This window comes from Myotis lucifugus, unplaced genomic scaffold (genome assembly GCF_000147115.1).
Source record: "Myotis lucifugus unplaced genomic scaffold, Myoluc2.0 scaffold_43, whole genome shotgun sequence".
In the NCBI taxonomy this organism is placed as follows: Eukaryota; Metazoa; Chordata; class Mammalia; order Chiroptera; family Vespertilionidae; genus Myotis; species Myotis lucifugus.
Genome location: NW_005871091.1, coordinates 7,173,016 through 7,196,258, shown reverse-complemented (window position 1 = coordinate 7,196,258; position 23,243 = coordinate 7,173,016). Strand labels below are relative to the sequence as shown.

General features: G+C 38.9%; 1 protein-coding gene and 1 pseudogene across 1 annotated transcript in view; one reads left to right on the top strand and one right to left on the bottom strand.

Annotated features, from left to right (window-relative positions):
- The window catches only part of GRIN3A (glutamate ionotropic receptor NMDA type subunit 3A), a 136,086-nt gene that overhangs the window by 104,735 nt on the left and 8,108 nt on the right, over window positions 1-23,243 (bottom strand).
- LOC102430500 lies at window positions 11,570-11,966 on the top strand (annotated as a pseudogene).

The following is a 23,243-nucleotide window of genomic DNA, read 5'->3' as shown; positions in this document are numbered from 1 at the left end:
TCCCTGAAAGTCCTCCCCAAGTCACCATGATTGTACCATCATGCACATCAATCGCTCAAACCAAAAACTAAGACATCAGTTTTAATCCTTTTTATCCCTTCATATCACTCATCAATCCATCCTTAAGTCCCATTCACTCCGAAATATGTCGAGAATTCAATCGCTTTCATCATCACACCGCCTCTGGAGTGAGCCTCCATCTGTCACCGGGGCTAATGTGACAGCCCCTCACTAGTCTCCCTGCCTCCACCACTGCCTGCCTGGCAATCAGTTCTACACAGAGCAGGCAGAGTGATATTTTTAAAACTCTAAATGCATATCATATCTTTGCTTAAAACACTTTAATAGCTTCCCACTGCGATGAAAGCAAAATGTAAACTCTTTACCCTTTGTCCTCAATGATCTGGCCCTGCTCCACCTGTGTGGTCTCAAAGCCATTTTCCTCTAACATTGTATATGCTGCCCCTTCTTTATGCAAAGTGGGAACACTCTTTCCCCAGATGATTGATTCTTTCTCACCATTCAGGGCTCAGCTCAAATTTCTGGGCTTTTCGTCAAACATTAGCAGCCTCCCACGGCACCACCCACCATGAAATTCATCCTTTTCTCCACAGAACAATTTTATCTTCTTTAGAGCATTGATCAATACAAAAATCATCCTACTTGTTGAATATTTTCTCACTACTGAAATGGAAGTTTCTAGAGGGCCCAGGCACTTGATCCTCACTATATCCTCGGATCCTAGATGGATGTCTGATGGTGTTTGTGGCTGACTGACTCACGGACTCAGGATGCCTGATTTTTAAATCATATATTAAAATCTATCTTTTTTACTGAAAGCTTCAAAAGCTCATTTTTTGACTGATAAGACATATTGGATAATTATTTTGGGGTGGTTGACGGATAGAAATCTGTCTTTCTTCGCTACCTCTGGCTCCATCCAAGCCTGTTGGGTTCTTCCTTTTCACTTCCACCTGTCTGTCTTGCTCTTGATCTACCGGGGTCCCTACATTTCTTCATCTGAACATTTACCTCCTTGTGGCTTTATTATAGCTTTCTCTCCTGTTTAAACAAAAAGCCAAGGGCTTCCTTTAATAGGAGCACAATAATGGCAAGTGTCTGTATTTACTGGACACTAGGAACCATTATCATATTCAAACAGCTTGCTGCTTTGGCTACTGTCTTAAAACAATGAGACAATTTAGCTATAATTAAAAAACTCATTGTGACACAGCTCTTTACCGCAAAATTGGATATCAGTGGATCAAATTATGTTTCCTAAAATATCCTCATATAGTATATCTTTTATAAAGACATGTTTTTGTTGATTTTTTTTTTAGAGAGGAAGGGAGAAGGTGGGGGGAGAGGGAGAGAGAGAGAGAGACATCGATAGGTTGCCTCCCACATACACCCTGACCTGGGATGTAATCTGCAACATGGATGTGTGCCCTGAATTGAACTGTCAACCTTTAGGACTCAGGGGTGGGGAGCGTCCGGCCCGAGGGCCATATAAAGCCCTAGAAATCATTTGGTCTGGCCCTGCCAACGCATTAGGGTGAGTTAATTAATTGTTTGACCAAATATAGCAGGTTAATTTTTAAGTTGATAATTTTATATGGCACGAGAATGATGTTAAAAATATCCAAATGGTCCTTGGCAGAAAAAAGGTTCCCACCTCTGCAAGTTGGGTGCATGGGAGGATGCTCAACCAACTGAGTCACACTGGCCAGGGCTCATATAGTATATATATCTTGATAGAATAGGGCTAGTTAGTTCATTCAATACCTCAACATAATGTTAGAGAGAGGCCAATGTAATCTTTCGGTGTTTGAGGTCATATTCACTTCCAGATTAACTGACTCATGTTTCTAGGTACTATATTTCATTCAGAAAATATTTATTGAATTGCTATTATGTGCCAGGCACTGTAACATATACTGGGAATGTGATGGGAGTGAATAAAACAGACATGTCATCTGTCTTCACAGAGCTTAGAGTCTTAAGGTGAGGAATATGTTAATACAATAAAAATAATGATTGTTGGATGAACGCTTACTTTGTGCAAAGTAGTGTCCTAAGTGTCCTAAGTGTTTTACAACCATTAACCCATTCAATCCTTACAACAACCCTCTGTGATGTAGGAACTACTCACATCCCCATATTACTGAGGAAGGTCAGACAACTGTAAGAAGCCAAGATGGGATTCAAAATCAGGCTCAAGAGACATCTTTTCAATCACTATGTTTTACTACCTCATGAGATTTATTTTTAAAAAATGAAGGGAAGTATCATTTAAAGTAAATTCATAATATAGTGATAAGTTCTATGAACCTAAGGTAAAGAATATAAAGAGAGTGCATTCCAGGGTAACCTACAGTGGGGAATCAGGGAAGATTTTCTTAGGGAAGAGGCATTAGAACTGAAATAGGAAGAATTTAATTAAATTATATTTCATTCCCTCTAATCCTGTTCTGCCCCACCTAATTCTAGTACCTTCTTTTCAGAAGAACACAGAGGCTCCTCACTGACAATTTGGTAGTCCTTCTCCTGATCTTCCCACTTCCTACAATATAATCAATGTTGTTTAAGATAATGCGGAGTCAGAACAAATAAATACGGGTCAGATGCATATAAAAAACTCCCGGGCTGGCCATGGTTTGTCTCAGGGTAAATGTGAATTCAGGATGAATATGTCACCTTCAATGATAACTCTAAGAAGTGAACAGTATTAACTCCCATTTTGTGACACATTCTAGCCACCTGTAGATAAAGCTTTAGTGTGGAGAGGAAATATTTAAGGATATCAGATTATGCAGTCAGGGCACTGGAAAAACTGACATTATGACATTTAATTTATGACACATTATTAGAAAAACAGTCCTCCCTGCCCATGGGGCCAAGCACCAAAGCACTAGAGTGTGCCGCTAGAGGAGGTCACCATAGGTTCCTTTGAAGTAACAGCTCATTTAATTCCCAGAGAGACCAGGAAGCTTCAATTTGTTCCTTGGTCACAGATTTCATTCTTTACCCAAATCCTTATCTAAAAATACAGAACAATGCGTACAAGGGACACCAAAAGAAAGGAGGAGAATGAATGTATTGCCAAATGACCAAGTCCAAGAGGATCAATCTCCTTATTTATTTATTTAGAACTTGCAGATGAAACTCACAGGTTTCAGAAAAGAAATCACAGACCTGTAATAAGGTGGGAGACTAAGTCAGCAAATGAGAAGCAAGTAACATCCCAACGGCAATTATTCAACAGCCACTGAAATTTGCAAAAGATGCCAGCATTTCCCAGGAGAGTAAACAATCATGATGTTGAAATGTCAGCTGTGGAGATAGTACGTTAAAAATGCAGTGCAAAATTTCCCAGCAGCCTATTTTGTTTTATGGAGTGTAGCATTATGTGCTACAGTCCGCAAGTCGCCCAGGGCTGAAGCTACATCAGCAGAAATGCCTTTACTTTTTTGTCCACGGTAACCATCAATCAACTGAACTGGGGGCGCACTGGCTAGCTTTGTTATTACCACCAATAATTGTTTATGTGTAATAAGGTAAAATGATAAAATGCAAACTCAAATCCTTTGACTGCTCTACTTTACAGTTGGTTTATTGTCTGGTCCTGCATATCTTTGGCACAGTCAAGACAGACCTCCCTTTTGGTTGTCCCAGTGATACCTTCTCTATTATGCTTTTAAAAATATCCCAGATTGGCAAGCCCCAGAAATAAGAAATAGATATAGATGGGAGTCATCTAATTAAGAAGTAGCCCAGCCGGTGTTGCTCAGTGGTTGAGTGTTGACCTGTGAATCAGAAGGTCACATGTTTGATTCCGGGCCAGGGCACATGCCCGGGTTGTGGGCTCAGTTCCCAGGAGGGGATGTGCAGGAGGCAGCCAATCAATGATTCTCTCTCATCATTGATGTTTCTATCTCTCCCTCTCCCTTCCTCTCTGAAATCAATAAAAATATTTTTTAAAAAGAAGTAAACTATTACTAATATACTTAAGTCTTTAGTTTAAGGAAACATTTCTAACACTACATAATATGCATACAGTTTTAAGGTAATATCAAGGCAATTGTTTTTATCCTTTACTGTGGCAGACCAATCATCCTAATGATTTGAAATTAGTAGATAGTGAACTTTTACTTCCCCGTTGGAATGGGAGCTTGTGGGCAAGGGTGATGTCCCACCCTTCTTCATGTTTAATGTTTCTGATGAGGAGGACAGTGGAAAGGTGAATGAAGTCAGAAGTTGCTCGCACTTCTCTTTTGATAGTTCTTTGGGATGGCTTTCCCATAAATGGTAACCAGTTGCATCTTGTTGATTATCAGGCGAGGAAAAGAGGGAGTTCCTTAATGCAAAAAGTGGGAGGGGCAGTCCTTGAAGGTGTGACTATGTGACAGACCTAGATAAAAAGAGAATGGGAACATCCTACCATTTGGATGAAGAGTCTAAAATGAGTTAGCTGATCAGAATAAAATATTATTCATCATAAAGGGTCCTGAGGCATGTCAGTAACTGAGTGCTAATAGTAGTCAATAGATCACTAAGTTGACTAATGCATTCCCATTTTAGGACTTGAATAGCTAATTGAATTTTATGATTTCTCAGGGATTTGATATTATTTATTATGTAGAATGGGTTGTCCAGTGATAGACTAGCATCATGTGCCTTTTAAATTTATTTTCCAACAAGAGAATGTCATTTTTGTGATGACTTTCTACATAGAGCCAATGAAAGCATATTTTGCTCCACTGGCACTAGGGAACTATGTGACAGTATTGCTAAATCATAGTGGGAATAGAATGCTCTGCATGAAAGGAGAGATGGGGTACTGTGGCTTCCCTGCCACCCCCACAATGAGCTCAAGGTCATAGATAGAGATTAATGTGACCCAGAAATTATCTATAGGATACCTACCATGATAAGGTTCTATTTATATAATGATAATTAATAATGAATGAGTCATTTTGGTTTAGAGATCCAAATTAAATTCATTACTTGTTTAAGACATAAGTCTTCAGAAACAATGAGATTATTTCTTCTATGCATTTTTATGGCTAGCCTTACATTTTTATACCAGATGAGTGAGCCTCCAGCTCCAAAATTTTAACATCTACACTAATGTCTCCCAGATGTTTATTAAAAGTCCTTCAAGAAACTCTGTGGACTCTCACATTAAATTCTGCAGTAAACTCCCACCATGAATATAGGACATATTTTCTGAATCTCACATAATAGTAGAAAGCTCAATATTAAATTTTTAAAATATATTTTATTGATTTTTTACAGAGAGGAAGGGAGAGGGATAGAGAGTTAGAAACATCGACGAGAGAGAAACATCAATCAGCTGCCTCCTGCATACCCCCTATTGGGAATGTGCCCGAAACCAAGGTACATGCCCTTGACCGGAATCGAACCTGGGACCTTTCAGTCCGCAGGCCAACGCTCTATCCACTGAGCAAAACCGGCCAGGGTTCAATATTAAATTTTTAACTACTGTAAATGTTTTAAAAAACCTCCGAGAAAGATTAAAAATGTTCATAACACATAGGCAATTTCAAAATGCTCCCATGACCCTTGGCAATGTACTCACTCTTTTAACAACATGCTCACATTTCCCCATATCCTGGGCTGCAATTAGAGTGTTTTTTTCCCCTTTTGAAATTGATATTTCCTAGATGGGTTGCTTAAGGTTTCTAGAGGCTACACATGAGTAAGAGGAGCTAATGGCAAATATGTGAATATGTATGCAAGATCAATACAGCAAATTCTAACCATCTTTTCCAGAAGGAAACAAGATTCATTATTTATCCATCTCAACAGCTTCAGATGATGATAAATTTTCGCATGCCAAAGGGTAATCTAAAGGCAGTTTTAAAGAATATATCGTTTAATGAAACAGAGCACAACTTTCTGCTTAGGGGATCTCTGGTAGACTAGCCCTGGTTTTGTTGATGCAGCAGAGCCTGGTGATTAAAGTCTTTAGAGTTGGTGCCATTGGTGCCACAGCCGCTCACACACTCACTATCTAAGTTCTCAGAAGAAGAATCTCTGAATCTGCAGTGGTTTAGATGACAGAGGACTGGGTTTAAAATCAGAAAATTTCATTTTAATACTGGCTCAGTAAAATAGTCTACCCGAGGCTCAGTTTCTTTATAACTTTGTAACTTGGGGGAGTAATACCTTCCTCCCAGACGTGTTGTAGAATGTTATGTGTATGTGAGGTTGTGTGAACTAAAATTACCTTATAAACGGTAAAATCCTCATCAAATGAGACTTACTGTTGTTATTATACAGATACAAAAAAAAGGCTCATGCTTTCTACCCAAGACCTAAAGGAAATGAGACGCTCTAGTGTACCTTCATACTGTACTTATTCCTCTTTTAGTTATGAAAGAATCTGTTAGAAAATGTAGGAATGTTATTTTTATGATCTACCATATCTATAATATGAGGATATTAAGGGCCTTTAAAAAGTGTTGTTCAAATATCCCAAACTTAGACTTATTCTATATACAATGTGTCTCTTTTACCATTAAAGAATAATGACTATTCTTTAATGGTAAAAGAGACACTTTTTCATGGAAATCCTTTGTTTTAAAGAACTCTTGAATGAACTCCAGTAATTTGGGAGGCCAGAAGAAGGGACCATAAAGAGATTAGATTTTATATATTGGCCATATCAGTCCAGGCTTAAAAAAACAAAACAAAACTCATTTAGTATGTACACGTAAGTGATCAATGGGAGTTTGGGCAGAGTTGAGGTGGGTGAGTGGAACTAAGGAGTTAAGATAATTAATGATCTAGGTCTCAACTATCAAAAAATGTTGAATGACGAATAACAATGATTGTGTATTCCAACCAAATTCTCGATGTCAGAAAATTCTTATTGTTTTTTAAGTCTCAAGCATAAACACAAATTAAGTCAAAAATTATTTTTGTTGCATGAAGAATACCAAAATATGTGCAAATATTAGTAATCTCTTATGGAACTCAGTGGGTATATTAAGGTTTGGCAATGATTGATGCCCCAAATCTGTTCTTAAGGGCAATAATGTATTATCTAAATAGAGATCTCTAGTCTAGAGATCTGCAGCAGGCTGATATTTTCCAATTTCAACCCTGTTTCATAGATCCATCTTGTAACTCAGAGATTTCTATTTATGGCAAAGTTGCATAATCAGTTTATCCAAGTTGCTTTTCAAATGGAGAGGTACTGAGGAGAGTCAACCTCTGGTGATGAGGTACCCAAGGGAGGAATTTTGCCAAACAATTACAGTGACATTATGTGGCATGAAGTCAACTGGCAACCAGGCATTGTTCCAGAAAATCTGAAAGACAAAGTAGATGGCCAAAGCAAATAATTCACATTAATACATTTTTTTCTAAATTTCATAGTTGGATTCAACTATCTGTTTAGTACAGATGAACTGGAAAATTGCCCAGTCTCCACAGTTCTCAGCAGTGAGGCACACATGCCTAACATAGTAAGTTAAATGCTGTGAAATAATAATTTCATTGATAATAAAACAAAATCAAACAGTGTTGAGCAAAGAGACATCAATTGCTCATAAATGCATCTCAGAAGAAACTATAGCACCAACGCCATTCACTGTAGGAGGCAGAGCTGTGTAGAGGCTTTGGAGCTACACAGACTGAACTTGATTCCTGGGTGTGCCTCTTACTAGCTGAGTGGCCTTAAGCAAGTAAAGTTCTTAAGTGACCTTGAACAAGTAATCCCTAATCTTGTCACAATAATATGAGGATAAAAATATTAGCTATGAGAGAAGATTTAGTAAGAACCATATGGGATAATGCACGACCGTAATGGTGCAATGAATGCTAGCAATCATGACTATTTCTTCATACTTTGAGTATTAGATATGGCTGTTGTCTCTCAGCTCCAGACCCACCTTTCTCTCTCTGTTTTGGAATGCTAGAGCTAGTAGTCTACAAACCACATTTATGCGTTGCTGGGGGATAGGCTCCTGTAGGCTCTGCCAGTGGAGGCCACTAAAGAGAGACTGCAAGGCTGAAGAAAGAGGGGGGATCCTGGTAGGCTCTGCCAATAGAGGCCATGAGGGGGAGGCGGCTTCCTCGTCTGCTTTCTGTTTGCTTCCTGGGGGTTTTCTGAGGCCCCTTTAAGCATCACCCCAGCAACGCTTCTTCATCCCTTCATTCCTTTCCAGGAAAGCCGCTAAATCCTCTTCAACGTTTGCAGCCCTTGCAGAATCACTTTACCCTACTAGTTAGAGGTCTGGATCCAAGTCCCTTAGGCCCCTCCTTGGAGCTCAGAGACACCATGGCCAGCACTCCCTTTTCTCAGATATCTGAGTTTCAGCTTCACAGAGCTTTTCCTCGAAGCTTCTGAGTGTTAATATTCTAGCCTCTTCCTATTGATCCTCAGCTCCAGGGATGGTAACTGCTTCCAGAATTTGCTATTTTCACACCATAGAGCTCTCTTATTGTTCTTCCAGTCATCTAACAACTCTGTACCTAGTTAATTATATATTATATTAACTTTTCTCTCCTCAAATAACTGGTGTGGTTTCTTTTTCCTCAGCAGCACTTACTGATACAGCAGTGAGGCACACATCTGACCGTTTACTGAGCCATTAGGACAGCTTAGAAAGATCTCGGTTTTGAGCTAAACTGCCCACCTCGTGGCCATCACCCATGGGGGCCTTTAGAACCACACAGAACAACTTCCTTCCTGGACTTCACTAGCTTATCCAGTACCGACAGGTTTCAAACCAGTTACTGCTCCAAAGTCACAGAAGTAGATAGAACAAGAAATGAGGTAGGCAAGGCAGGCAATAGGACATAGCATAAAGGCATGGGCAAAAATGAAATGATTGATTGCCTGTTCAAACTGAAATTACAGTGATGGATCACCATTCAAGGACTTATCCATAAAATCCCAATAAAACTCAGGAACTGACCTGATGCAGCATTCTACAATTTCCCACTTGAAGTATCAAATGAGACATGAAAATATGAAAGCCCGCAACTCTAAAAACTTTTATTCACAATCAACTTATTGCTGGAATGGAAGGATGTTCCATAAACTACAAGCTGGTGGAATCAGAAGGAAAAAAAAAGAAGTTGATAATTGTGTCTGGAATTAATAGTAGTTAATATTTCTTCTTCTTTTCTTTTTTTTTTTTACCCTCACCTGAGGATATGTTTTTATTGATTTTAGAGAGAAAGGAAGGGGAAGAAAGAGAGCGAGAGAGCGGGAAACATCGATGTGAGAAAGAAATAGCAAGCACCCTGACCAGGAATCTAACCCACAACATTTTGGTATATGGGATGATGCTCAACCAGCTGAGCCACCCAGCCAGGGCAGTAGCTAATATTTTTTTGAACACAAAATATGTATCAGGAATTTATTAACACTTCCTGTAAGTTATTTCATTTAGTCTTTCTCAAAACTCAATGAAACAGATCCTAATATCCCTGTCTTATAGATGAAAAAACTAAGCCATGAAAGGTTAAGTGATTTGATGCAAAGTAACTCGTAGGGATGGGATTCAAACTCAGGTAATCTGGATCCTCTGGCTCTTCACTCCTATGACTATCATCTCTTTCCTTCTATCACTTAGTTCAATTAGAAGAGTCACCAGGGCCCCTCTACTGCATGGGTTCTGCTCTTTGAGGTAGTCAGAATGATATTCAATCACTTCCCTTCTTTGATTAAAAAGAATACATATTTTTAATGTAGATGAAAACTGAATCTCCAAGTGGAGTGTGTATGGGAGAGATTTAATTTTCACAAGAAAAGCATCATAGAAGGTAGCAGAATCAGAAATCATCCTAGTAGGCATGCAAACCATCAGCTGTGTCTTTATTTTTTATGTACATCATTCAGTAGAGATCAGTGTATTGAACTTTTGGTTCAGATCAGTGATTCCCAACCAGGTGGGCATTTATCAGAAACACGTGGATTATCTTTTACATGCACAAACCTACGTCTCCTAAGATTTTGACCCAGGAGGTTTAGGATGGAGCCTAGCTATATATTTTGAAAAGGCTACTGGTTCATGTTATCACAAAGCCACACAGCAGGGGAGGAGCAGATTCCAGGTTGGCACAGCAGGGCATAACACCACATGCGTGGTGACAGCTAAGGACTGGGATTTGTTTTAGGCGATGTGCTCAGCAACTTCATGTCCAGCTGTATTTATTAGAAAGGGATTCAGCTAGAGCACAAGTGAATTCAAAGGAAGGCAATTATCAATCTATGCTGCCTGTTTGTTGGCAAACAGAGGGTTTAGATAGATTTCTTATTGTTCTAGAATAAGAACTCCTCCACCCACCCGATAAAAAAGCAAAACAACATGGGCCCTGTACAAATGCTGCAGAACAGGCGAAGAAAAGGAAAGGCATTTGGAAAATGATTTATTTTAGAAGCCAAAGGAAAATTAGATAAAAACCCACAAAGACCCTGACACTGAAACAATAGCAGGATAACATGACTTTTATGAAATATGAGTAATCCACAAGAGGAGAACATGTACATGTTGAGATGAACAATAATAGGATGGAATGAAAAATATGGAAACAGGAAAACTGAAAATTCTATAATAAATTTCAAATATGTTTTAGAAGCATACAAGGCATGATAAATATTGGTAAGCACTGAATTAGTGATTTGGAAGACAATTTTAGAAAATCTTTTAGGATACAGAACACAAGAATCAAGATCTGTAAATAACGGGAAAAGGATAGTCGGGGTGGCTGTGTGTCTCAGTTGGTACTCAGACAATTCCTGTTTTATGCCTATTGTCCTGTGTAGTTGTTAACTGCTCCCCTTTTCACTTTCGAAATTGCCCTGGTTTGGATATAAACTAGTCACCTAGTATGGGAAATAAACTTAAGAATTATGGTATACCTAAGAAAGAAACCATTTGATAACAGAAGGACTAATCAAAGACATCTCTGATGAAAAATTCTGTTTAAAAAAAAAATCTCAGCTTGATGGACTCACCTCATTCTTGGCAAACTCAATAAAAATGAACTGTACTTAGACATATCTGGCAAGATATTTTAATAAAAAAACTGTCAACCATTTTGGAAAAAAGAAAAAAAAGTAAACTTCAAAGGAATAAATATAAATATCATGGGTTTCTCATTTCTGCTACATTAAATGCTCAAGAGAATAAAGTGATATCTAACTGAATTTGTCTGGGAAAGGTATTTATGCCTTGTCAATTTTCTTCTTATTTGTAATAAAACTAACAAAGACATGCTGAGCTATACAAGTGTGTAGAAAATATACCCAATATGACATAGATCCCTGGAAATACTCCAATTAACTAGCATTTATTTTCACTTTCCAGAAACATATGCTAAGGAAATATTCTACAAAGTGGACAAAGAATCTATAAACGAAGACATTTATTGAGAAATATTTTACGACAAAAACTATAAAAAGAATTGAAATGTCAACATTCTAGGTATATCTAAAAATTTGGGATAATATGAAGTTGATAAAATAATGGTGACAGGCAACACGTGGTTGCTATGGGTTGGCAGGGAAGCCCAAAGGGAAACAGCTATGGTCAAGGACATCCTGGGTGAAGCAGGGCTGCCCTGTGATGAGCTGAACCCATCTGGACCCAGAAGTGACCCCGAAGACCATAGAGCTCAAGGAAGAGTGGAAGGACTTTGTGGACAAAATTAGCCAATTTCAGAAAATGGTTGGTGGTTTAATTGAGCTTGTTGACCAACTTGCAAAAGAAGGAGAAAATGAGGAGATAAAGGCCATTTGTGTTCGAAGCTCGCTCAAATCTAGAGCAGAGCAGAGAAGCCCAACAACAGCAACTCCAAGCACTAACAGCAGAAAAGAAAATGCAGCGTGAAAGGTATTGAGCTGCATATGAAGCTTCGTGTAAAGTAGAAGCAGAACAAAGTGAATTTATTGATCAATTTATTTTTCCAGAAATGAACTGAAAATTTCATTTTATAGCAGGAGGGGAAGAAAAACAAAACAAACCCCAAAAACCATACCAAAAATCCTCTGTAAATTCCAGTGACTTAGACTAATGAGCCAAGGATGTCTTGTGAGATGGTGTGAATGGGATGCAGCATCTGTAAAGGCAATTCGCAAGTCTGGGGGAGTTGTTTCAGACTCCAGTGCATAGACCATGGTGGACCAGGTTCTCACATCTTACATTCTTAGTCTGAACTAAGCAGTCTGTAAACTTTGATCATACACACACACACACACACACACACACACACACACACACACATTTTCACAAAGCTTTGGATGAAAAAGCAATAAACCATTGTTCTCAAAAATAATAAATAAAATAAAATAATGATGACAGCGGGTTTCCCATAACATAGGAAAGCACTAGCAATGTCACATCAAATGAAAGAATCTGAATAGAAACTCCACATTTAAAGAAAAAGTTTTATGTAACAAAAACGACAAGAAATATCTCAGCAAGTAAAAAGTGATTGGTTCTGGAGTGAGATCAAGACTTTTTCCCCCCCAGGCTTTCGTTTTTCTGATTTTATAATTAGAAGAAAAATGAACAAAACGGGTAGAGAAATATGATTTGTTTGAAGTTTGCAGAGACATAAAAGATTCATGACATAATAGAAGTGAGCAAAGCAGAATACAAAATTGGCTGTACATGTATCATTTCAGAACTTCATTCCTTTATTCCCTGAACAGATATTTGAGTGACTTCCTATGTGCAAAGAACTGCTATAGGCCCTTGGATTATTATGGCAAGTGAAACAGAAAACACGGACCTCACAGAGATAAAGACATGTACTATACAAGGGGATAAAAATTGGACTGAAGGGTATGTGAAGGTGATAAAATTATCAGTCTTTAAAACTGTAAATAATTTTTTTCACATAATCACCACATTGTTTTTAAAATATAAAATTACAATTTTTAAAAAGGTCAATGATCCAACCTTCCTAAACAGAGTATTGTTAGCTTTTTCAGAATCATCCACAAGAATCCTCGAGACCATTTGCTTAGCAACTTCCTTGGCACAGGATTTAGAATCACTGAACCCACAGTACAGGAAAGAGAGCCAGTAAGGAGATGCAAGGACATTTTTGTATTTTGAAATGACATTTCTTATGAGGCACTTCAATCACTCTGTCATCACCACCTTGTTAATTATCTCATGGAAATATTATCAGTTGTCTTTGAAGAAACACACACACGAGTATCGAGGGACTTTGTCAGCTTTTTGCCATGAGCTTGCTTTTTCTTTTAGTGCCTGTTAAATTTTAGTGTAACAGAACAAAGGCTTAAGAAAAGGGAAAATAAGGGAATACACACACACACACACACACACACACACACACACATACACACATATATATAGATATAGATATATACAGATATATATGTATATATATATTTTATGTTGAGTACCTACTATATGTCACATGATGCTGCTAATCCACTTGATATAAACCATTCTACTTAATAAGTCAAACACTACATAGTTATCATTATTGCATCTCTATTGTCCCAGTAAGGTTTCTAAAATTTATTTTATTACATTAATTATCTTTTAGTGCTTTTTCCCCATCTTGTTTTCTTGCTTTCCAATTAGGGTGGCTCTCTCCTTTACAATATGTACTTATTCTAGCTCTTTATAGCTTCACCTTAAAGTCATTGTACTTGCTATGGCTACAGGCCTATGCCACCTCCTATTACTTAGCATTGAGGTACTTCCAGTTAATACTTTCCAACAACAAATGCATTGACATTTCCTATTCCAAAAATGTCAAACTGGTGAACCTCCAGCCCTACTGGGCCTGCAGATTATTTTTATTTATTTATTTAAATGTATATTTTTATTGATTTTAGAGAGAGAGAGGAAGGGAGAGGGAGAGAGAGAAACACCGATTGGTTGCCTTCTGTACGTGCCCCAATCTGGAACCAAACCCTCAACCCAAGTATGTGTCCCGACTGGGAATCAAACCTGCAACCTTTCAGTGCATAGTATGATGCTCAACCCAGCCCTCTGGCCAGGCGCCTGCAGATTAGTTTTAAAAATGTGATTTACTCAATTAACTTGATGGGAGGGATCCTTTCATAATGTATAGTTGGTCCTTGAACAACACTGGTTTGAACTGTGTGGGTCCACTTATATATACATTTTTAAATAAATACTGTAAATGTATCTTCTCTTTCTTAGGATTTTCTTAGTAATATTTTCTTTTCTCTAGTTTACTTTATTGTAAGAATACAGTATATAGGACATATAACATAGAAAATATGTGTTATTAACTATTTATGTTATCAATAAGGCTCTAGTTAACAAGCAGGCTATCAGTAGTTAAGTTTTGGGGAGTCAAAAGGTATATGTGAACTTTTGACTGCATGAGGGTGTTGGTGCCTCTAACTCACATGTTACTCAAAGGTAAACTGTACACATACATCAAATCATCTCGTGTATACTTTAAATATCATACAGTTTATATAATAAAAGCCTAATATGCTAAGTGTCCGGTCAGCCGTTCAACCAATCAAAGTGTAATATGCTAATGATATGCTAAGTCTGCTCAACTGCTCGCTATGACGTGCACTTACCACCAAGGGGCAGACAGGTGCCCGATTGACCAGTCGCTACGTGCACTGATCACCAGAAGGCAGACACTCCGACCAGTAGGTTAGCTTGCTGCTGGGGGCCGGCCAATCAGGACTGAGCAAGTTGGGCCGGACAAGCCCTGGAGCCCTCCCAGGGTCCCTCCCCAGCTGGCCAACCTTCTGTATCCCTCCCCAGCCCTAATCATGCACCGGTGGGGTCCCTTGGCTGGCCTGCACCCTCTCGCAATCTGGGACCCCTTGGGGTATGTCAGAGAGCCGGTTTCGGCCCCATCCCACAGGCCAGGCCAAGGGACCCCACTGGTGCATGAATTTGTGCACCGGGCCTCTAGTCTATTATAATTCAATAAAGCTTCAAAAAAGTGAGTTAGTTGTCAACATTTAAGGAACTGTTTACATTAACAAAAATCTATAGTCTGGCTTCCTTTGAAAAGTTACATGCCCATGAGTTAACAGCTGGTTGCAGCTGAGGGGTGGCTAGCTGCCTCCTTTAGAAAGGTCAGGGCTCTTCAATTACCTACAGTTTTTATTACTCCCTACTGTATTATTTGGGACTGTTTTTCACATTTTCATTACCTTCTTGTTCCCCTATGAGGCATCTGAGTTTGAGACCTCTGCCCCAGATCATTGATTCTCAAATTGTTCGGTGCATATATAAATCCCCTGGGGAGGTGTTTTTAAAATGTATATATCAGGGCATAGCACATCATTTAGTAGAACTCAGTGAGGCCAAAAATCTACACTTTAAAAAATTACCTAATGTAATTTTGTTTTAGGTGGTTCCTGGTCCAGTAAAAAAATCACATTAGGGGAGACTCTTAGGATAATGTGGTCCCAAAATACACTCAGAACTACCTGCAGACACAATCACCTGTGGAGTTGTTTGTTTTTAAATAGATTTCTAGGCTCCAGCCCCAGGGGTTGTGATTTGATAAGTCTGGGAATCTATGTTTTGAAAAGTTTTCTGGGTGTGGCTAATAACAGGGGGCCAGCCCTACGGGGCTGAAGGCCTAAGGAACTGTCCTTGATGAAGGAAAGGCAGTGAATACAATGGGAAGCTAGGAACAGAACAGGGTATTCTTAGCAGGTCTGAACTCTTGTCTCATTTCCTGATATGTTGTTTGATGAGAAGTGACATAATAAAATACAATTCTAGGTTTTTTTCTCTTTTTCATGGATGATTATTTCCAGTAACTACATTTCACCAACTCTTACTTGCTTTAATTTTACATGTCAAGAATCTTTGGCTTCAAAATATAGTGAAATTGGCTGAAGGAGGGGGTGGGGATGAGAATTAGGGAAAGCTGTGACTCAAAGACATGAGAACAATGTCACTTTCTGTCACTTGTAGTCTACAGGAAATGGAAAACCAATTGAGGGACAATGAAGGATGCATGAAAAGTTCAATAGGGGAGTAGAAACAGGTTTTCTATTTCTTACAAAATCAATGTCCTCAAGGCCTTTCTCTTCCAGCTTTGTTCTACATAACACAGTAAATCCTGAGTGGTCATGAACTCTGTCCACCACAGTGAAAGGGGATACTTTTCCTTAAGGCAGTATACTTTCTTAGGCTCACATCAGCCCACCTTGACAGATGCTGGGTTTGCACAGATGTTACTTAGTTCTGTTACACTAGAAGGGCTGGAAATGGACCATTGGTTGAGTTTAATCAACAGTCACTAAGCATGAATTATGAGCCGCACACTGTGCTAGGAGCTTAGAGTTCAGTTTAGCGGAGGAATCACATGTTAACAAATAATGACACGGCTGTGCCACAGATCTAGAAAAGAGGTAAGTACAGGTAGGAAAGTCATAGGAAAGTGTTGGGGAGAAGGTGGGGCACTGAACCATGCACAGATGATATTTGAGCAAAGGTTTGAATGTTGAATGGGAGTTTCAGGCGGACACAGGGCAAAGGGCATTCTAAGCAGTAAGAACAGCATGTGCCCAGGCTTGGAACAGCATTCACCTTCAGGCATTGCTGAGCACAGAGGATAAAGGGTAAGGGTTAATATCTAGAAGAAATGAGAGTAGAGCAAGGCTCAGGTAATGAAAGGTCTTGGTTGCCGCTTAGAATTCATGCTATGGTGGTTCGTGGGAGAATTTAGGATGTTCAGGGACCTGACATTAAATAACACTGAATCACAAAGTGAGAAATTTAATCCCTTTTCAATTAGTATTTAATCCTCCTGTTAAATCAAGAAAAAAAAACTCAGTTTGGTATCAGTATGCTATTAACTTCTTTAACACCTGGAAATTTTCCCACTTAAAAATGGGCTCAGGCAAGGGTACCTAGCTAAGATTGTTTTGATCTCATTGTGTACTTATTTTTACAGTTTACTTTTATTTGTGGCAAGGGGTTTTCATTAATGTCATGATGGAAAGATTTTTTAAAAATATATGTTTACTGATTTCAGAGAGGAAAGGAGAGGGAGAAAGAGAAACATTAATGATGAGAGAGAATCACTGATTGGCTGCCTCCCACATGCCCCTCACTGGGGATCAAGTCTGCAACCTGAGCATGTGCCCTGACCAGGAATTGAACCATGACCTCCTGGTTCATAGGTTAATGCTCAACCACTGAGCCACGCCGGCTGGGCTCATAGCTCTGTTTTCTTTCCCTACTTCCCAATTATTTTGTTTGGCCTCTTCTATTTTACCTCTGTTCCTTAGCATATTAGATCACTTAAAGATCCAAATGTATTCCTTTTGGTTTCTGTTAACCAAATTTATTTAAGTAAAACAGTAAGCTAATGAAAAGCAATAATAGCAGTAGATGATGAAGGTAGCACATGAATGCCTAAGTTCTGGAGAACAACGCTATTATCCTTAGGGAGTAGTGAAAGGGTTTAAGCAGGCTCGTGGACTAGTTGTCAGTCTGATAGCAGCTTGGGGAACATCATGGAGAGTCAGGAATGGAGGCAGGCAGTTAGGAGGTCACTGAATACTGCGGCAGAGTTCGTGCAGCCACGGTTTATACTGTTGGTGTATTCCTGGTCCTTCCCAGTGCTCAAGGAAATCCTCAACTTTCCCCTGGTCTGGGCTCTGGCTAAATCCTGATGGACTGGATGTGCCAAGATCTTTACCTGGGCACTGCCCAGCAAGCGTTAAAAGGCAGACTTGGAATGAAGGTTAGAATGGGATTTAATTATTTGCCAGGAACCCAATCCAGTGCAAGGCATTATTTAGAAACAATCTCAAAAATCTTAACTAGCCTATTTTATGAGCAGGCAATCTTAGCTTTAATATCTGGTTTCCAAAGTGTCTCTCTCACTTTAATCTGTCCTGGCTGTGGTCCTCCTACCCTGTCAGCTCCTCAAACTCCCTCCTTCCCCCCTAGATAGGCAGCTGACTGTGGGGGCACTGAGTGCCGGTCTGGAAGTGGGAAACCCTGCTCCCCTGGCCTCCCTTTCCAGCTACTGCTGACCGTTTAGGAGAGACAGAGCGACTCCCCTTCCTCCCCCTCCCCCTGTTCAATGCAGGAGGTGGAACAAGGGTTCCTACTGACAAATCGGTTCTGAGGAAGATAGGTCCTGGCTTCTGAAATTGAAGCTAGGAGTATTTTCCTGAAGAAAAAGATGTTTCAATGACGGTACTTCTAATCTGTTTTTCAAATTTAAATTTACAGTGTTTTTATGTTTATTAAGTCACTGAGATCCATATCAATTCTTTAAAATAGCATAGCAGGTACTCAATGAATACCCATTTTGTAACTAGTTGTAATTTATTATAGGGGAAACTGAGGCTCGGGGAGGTTTTCCAGGGCTATACAGACAAGCCTGGAGCTATAACTTGAAGCCAGTCTTCTGGTTATCCTCCTCACTCCACATCCCCTTGGTCTCAAACAGAAAGAATCTGTTATAGACATTGTTTAGTGTCCACAGAACTATTAATGCCATAGTTCTGCTATATTATGGGTCAAAGAGGCTTTTCAGCCTGGCCCGAAGTCTTAACAGCCACAGATAACATTGTTTCAATGGAAAAATCAATTCTGAGTTGGAGCTTAATTCATCTGCAGATCGTTACAGCATGGGTGCACATCTGTCTTTCTACAGGGATACATAACAGAGAAATGCTTTTTAATATAATGATTTACATTTATCAATAAAAATGTCACACACATATTTCTGTTTCTAGAGATCTTATGCTTTTTGGGTACCTATTTCTCAACAGAGTGTCACAAATTGGAAAGAGTTATTTGCACATACTTGAGGAAGGCTTTGAGGAGCATGTTCTGTAAGTTTGCTGATGATTATTAGCCTGTGTTTCTCTGGCTTCAGGGGAGGCATGTCAGAATCTTGAATTGGGATGGAATGCTCTTTTGAACTATACTCACAAAACCTGGAGAACTGGATACATTCTCTTAAGGGTGGTGAATTCTGCTCCAATTGCGCAAATCACTCTTGTAGCAAATCACTGATGTTAAGGTGTGTGTTCACCCCTCTGGAACGTTGGGGTATGAAAAAAAGATTATCATTGTCACAGTAAAATAAAATGCATGTTGAGCAAGAGGGTGGCATGAAGCTCAGTGTTTTATACTTGACATGTGTTTGTTGAATGAATGAAAAAAATGAAAGTTGCTCTGCTTTAGAAAGATTTATCTAGCAGCAGTGTGCAGAGTGGTTTGAAAAGAAAACCTAGAGATATAAAGCCTATTCAAGAATAGCCTTATTATAGCAATAATCTCAGTTCGAAATTTCTGGTGTTGCCACAGAGAAATTCAGGAATCTAAACCTTGAAAACTGTCCATATGTGTGTACACGATGCCTTGCTATTGACATTTCCTTCCATGAGATTGTGCCCCCACTAACAAATCTCTAACAAATAGTGCTAAGGATATTCAGGTATTCAATAAATATTTATTGCTATGCTCATTCCTACCTCTGGGTCTTTGCACTTTTATTCTCTTTGCTTGTAATTCTCTTCCCCCCAAAATTTGCATGGTTCATTCCTTTCTTCCTTCTTTGCTCAAACATCATCTCATTAGACAATCCTTATTGACTAACCATAGTCATTCTTCTAATCCTTCACCCTGCTTTATTTTTCTCTATCACACTTGCCTCTATTTAGTAATACCATATTATGTATTTGTTTGTATGTCTTTTTATATATCTTCCCCACCAGAATGTAAGTTTTTTGAGATTAGAGGTTTTGATATTTTATTTACTGCTCTATTCTAAGGTTTATATTGAGCACTTAATCCAGGAATATGGCCAGTGCTGCTTGGATTAAGGAAGGACATATAACCTAGGGGTGCAGAGGTAACAAATCTATGTGGGTTGAGCCAACAGATGTCTGGAGAATGTAAAGAAAGAGAAATAGGGACCATAGTTAGATGCTTTGATTAGAGTTATAAAGTCAGAAAAAGAGAGTAGTTGCCCTAACACTCTCCAGTAGTATAGCCCTTCTCTACTTGCAATTCCGCTCCTTTTCATTTTCTTGTAGTTTTTCAGCACAAACTCCTTGTTGTTTTTTTTTTTTTTTTTTTTTAGCTCAATGGAGTTTCTGTCCCTTGCAACTCCATGCCCTTAAAGAGCAATAGAACTTCCCAAAAGAACTTTCTGTGAAGATGGAAAATGTTGTAAATCTGTACTGTCAGACATAGTAATCACTACCCACATGTGGCCATTGAGCACTTAAAATTGGGTTAGAGTGCTTGAAAATCTGACTGTTAAATTTGATATAATTTTAAATAATTTAAACCTAAGTATTCATAGAGGGCTAGCACAGTCATATTGGACAGCACAGAACTATGGTTATTACTACAAGGGGTCAAAGAAAGAAGAAGCACAATCAGTAAAAAACAATGGAAGAGCCAAAAATATGGAAAAAACCATGATGGTGTCATAGAACTCAAGTAGCAAGTGCTCTATGGCTCCCAAAACTACAAGAATAATAAGGGAGAATAAAGCTGGCCAAATCTCACCAGAAGCAGTGTTATTGGTTTTGTGATGGGAAAAACCTGAATTCAAACAACAGAGATTAAGAAAATCACAAAACAACCCTTTCAAAGGCAAATTATCTGGCCATTAAAAATAATGGAAAAATATTAATAACATAGAAGATGTTTATAGTATATGGTTAAGTAAAAAAGAAACTCATAGCCTGGTCACAACTTTATAACTCATACATATGTCTAGATCTTTGGGGTTGTGGGTTTACAGGTAACTTTTATTTTATTCTTTGTCATTTTATTAATTTTCAGAATTATCTACCTAGAACACAAAATTTTTATAATAGGAAATGAAGGAATAAATGCTATACTTAACACAATAAAATGGCAGCATCTTTTCACACTGCACAATGAGCCAAATAATAGTAAATACAGCTACTAAAATATTAATCACACTACATTTCTAAAGTTAGTAAGAGTCACTCTCAATTTTCTCCCAGTCTGTCTAGGCATACACTTATTAACCTAGATTTCCCCACTGTCAAAAGTCTAGGAAAAGAACTAAAAGTTGCTTGGAGGCCTTTGCCTGTCTTGTAAGGTTGGATTCATTAGATGCTTTGACTTAAAGTTATAGTTCAGGTACCACTAGGTGGCTCTCTGTGCCTGCGACCAGGGGAAGGCACATTGGATTAACCCAGGTACAGATTTATCATTCATTATCAGGTGTACACTGAAGCAGTTCCTTATGTGTATAACACAATGTGTGATGCGACTCAAATTAATTCTGCATACAGCACCAACATAATAACAGCTCTCTGTCTGTACCTATTAAATTCACCACACAGTGAAGCAAATTCTTTGTTTAATGAAATTCCTGTTTCAGTACCTCCATTTGGGACTAAACAAATTCCATAACTGAGCCAGATTGTAATTCTATTAGATAAAGACATGCTGAGTATCTAACTTTGTTTATGGAAATATATATTTTTAAAATTTTTGACCTAGAGAATATAAATAACTTTTGACTTCGAGTTGAGGTTTTCAAGACAAAAAACAAACAAACAAAAACCATGAATAGGTTATTTGCAGGTTGTGCAGCCATCACAGTGCTTGACACTGAAAGTTCAGCTAATAACCACCCCTAATGGAGAGGAGAGCAGTGGCAACCGGTTTCTAAGAATGCTGCTGGAACATCCAGACAGAGCTGTCTGTGTTTGGAACTGTGCACTCAGCCACTTTGCAGAGTGATGACAATATGAAGCTGGATTGCAAATAAAAAGGAAAAATCCCACCTTTTAATATAGAAAGACCAACTCAAAGTCCCCAAGCTTCAAAATTCCATGTCAACTCTGAGTTTTCTACAACAATTTTTTTAAAAAAATGTGCTTTCCTCTATTCTTTGACGCCAATGCCCAATTGGAGTGACAATAAGGCTTGCTTTAAATTGTGGCAATTGTTTCTAATTTTTTAAAACCATTATAGCCTCGAGAGATTAAAGGCGTCAAAATGTTACCCACAGTGACCTGTGGACGCCATGGGGTAGTAGTGCATATACATTACGTTTGTCATCATAAAAGCAATATGCGCTTAACAAGTCTCTCAAAGTTGTATCAAACAGTTTGATATATTTGGCATTCAATAAAACAGCATCTGCTTTATGGTTATCAATTTTCTATAAGCCTTAGTATATAAGAAGGCTACTGTCCCTTAAACCATGAGCTAACCTATGCCACAAGTCCATTACATTAGTACAAATAAAGCCTGAATGTAAAGGGAGAAACTTCTGAACCTTCCATCCACGTCAAGTTAGATGCTGCCCTTTCCAAGAACCCCTTTCTCCCCTAAGAAGCCTACAACATCCATTGGGTCATGGTTACAAGTAAGTGGGGTCATTGTATCTTGAAAGACCCAAGTTCTATCTCTCTTAATATTTTTCTTTTGTCCTGCTGCAAAACATGTAAGCTGAACGAGAATCTGCCTCCCCAGGGTAAGCTGGGCCAGGTGGCCCTCGGTCTCTTTTTCACCGCCTCTATGCATAAGTCTGTGTCACCGAGTGCATGAGTTTTTACTGCGGCTATAACTGAGGACCACAAATTAGTGACTTAACACAACACAAGTTTATTCTCTTGTTACTAATGACTGGAGGGCCTAAGTCTGAACTCAGTCTTACGGGCTGAAGTCAAGGTGTTGGCAGGGCTGAATTTTTATGGAGCCTCTGAGGAAAGAATTCATTTCCTTGTCTTTTCACCTCTAGCAGCTGCCTGTATTCCTTGGCGAGGGTTCCTTCTTCCACCTTCAATATGCACCACCCCATCTCCATTTTCATCATGACATCATCACAGCGACTTCGCCTCAGACACTTCCTGCATCATTTTTATGTAATTACATTAGGTCCAGCAGGATGTTCCAAGATAACCTCCCTATTTCACAATGTTTAATGTAAGCACAGCTGCAACGTCCCCTTTACCACAGAAGGTAACATATTCGCAGGTTCTGGGGATTTGGACATAGAGCTCTATGGAAGACCACTGTCCACCCTCCCACAGCAAAGTAAGCCAGCTCCTGTTCTTCTAGAACCCATACCTCTGGTCCACCATCTTGTTTTTTCTTGCCACTTCCTCCTTTTATCTGCCTGGATATAAGATGGTAGATATCAACAATTAGAATTAGAAAATGCTGCAGAAGCTTGAAGCCCAAGCCATATGCTCCAACTCAATATTTTTCAGAAGAGCCAAGCACCTGGGGACT